Genomic DNA, 1,381 nt, shown 5'->3' on the forward strand with positions numbered 1-1,381 from the left:
TCTCCTACAAAATAAAATACATTGGTGCGGTAAATCATTAAATATCCATCCTTCCATTTTCTTTCACTTATCTAGTAAGTAAATATCTCACTTGTAAATTTTGAAGTCATTAAAATGCTGATAGTTAGCAGTTTATTTCCGGTAAATGGATTTTGAGGAAAAAGAAAGAAAAATGTGGCTTTAATTTGTGGAGAACATGTTGCTGAAAAACACATTTTACCTATGATGAGTTTTATGTCATGCAAAGCCTATTTGCTGCAATAATTCAAAAGCTTGTTGTGTGTGTGTGTGTGTGTGTGTGTGTGTGTGTGTGTGTGTGTGTGTGTGTTTTGTGAGCAATTGTAACTTCTTATCTTTGTCTACAAAACAAAAAGATACATGTAAAGGTCATCTTAGGGACTATATTTAAAATACTTCAGAATGCTAATCCCCTTCACATTACCACATTTTTTGCTGCCACAGAAACACTGACCACATGTAAAAACTCACTAACTGTGAATACGACACAAACACCGGCTGTAGAAATGCCCTCAAGGAAAGCAGTGGCTCAATCTTCATGTCTTACATTTTCTCTAATCCTACCTGCTTTAGTGAGATTTTTATGTCAAATCACAAAATTACTTTAAACTAACTATTAAACCTAAGTTGATTTAACTCACACTCAAAGCAGCAAGCGAACATATGCTTTCAAAGTTAAACCAGTTTAAAATGCAGGTGCTCTTTCACACTCATCGTTATCCGTCAAGTGGAAGAACTAGTGTGGAGGTGCTCGAACAGATGGAGCGCGGTGGGTTTGTGCATTTATACAAAATCTAATTTTGGTTCTTTATTCAGTTTAGGTAGCTGGTTACTGCTCGCAGTGATTCTGTGGCTTAAAGTTTCACTGCGGCACTGAATCTCACCAGTTGTCAGTAATTTTTCACAATCCCCGGAGAGCGCCCTCGTCATTTCTGTCAGCCTCCCTGTGGCTATGCGGGGACAGGGAGGGCTGTCAAACTGTGCCTGCCCGAGAGCGCCTTTTCATGGGTTGATGAGTCATAATAAGGGCTGTCCAGGTGGTGAAAATGAGGCTGTGTGAGTGTGTGTGTGTGTACATTTACAGTACAATAAATTTGTTCTCCTCTTATGGATGCTATACTTTATTATAAATTTTTGATCACGTCAAGTCAGTTGTACGTATGTGTGTGTGTGTCTTGGGGGCTAGAGAGAGAAGGAAAAACAGAGTAAGAGAGAGAGAGAGAACAGGAGTCAGTGGGAGGGAGAGGAGAGGCGAGCAGAGCGGAGTGTTCACTCCATTTCTTGGGGATTTTCGAGTCTCTCACTGCGGATTGTCTCCTCTTCTTTAGAAGTGAAAGTTGACTTTAACTCCGTTAATCATTCG

Source organism: Pundamilia nyererei, unplaced genomic scaffold (assembly GCF_000239375.1).
Source record: "Pundamilia nyererei isolate P.nyererei 1_Seehausen unplaced genomic scaffold, PunNye1.0 scaffold00049, whole genome shotgun sequence".
Taxonomy (NCBI): domain Eukaryota; kingdom Metazoa; phylum Chordata; class Actinopteri; order Cichliformes; family Cichlidae; genus Pundamilia; species Pundamilia nyererei.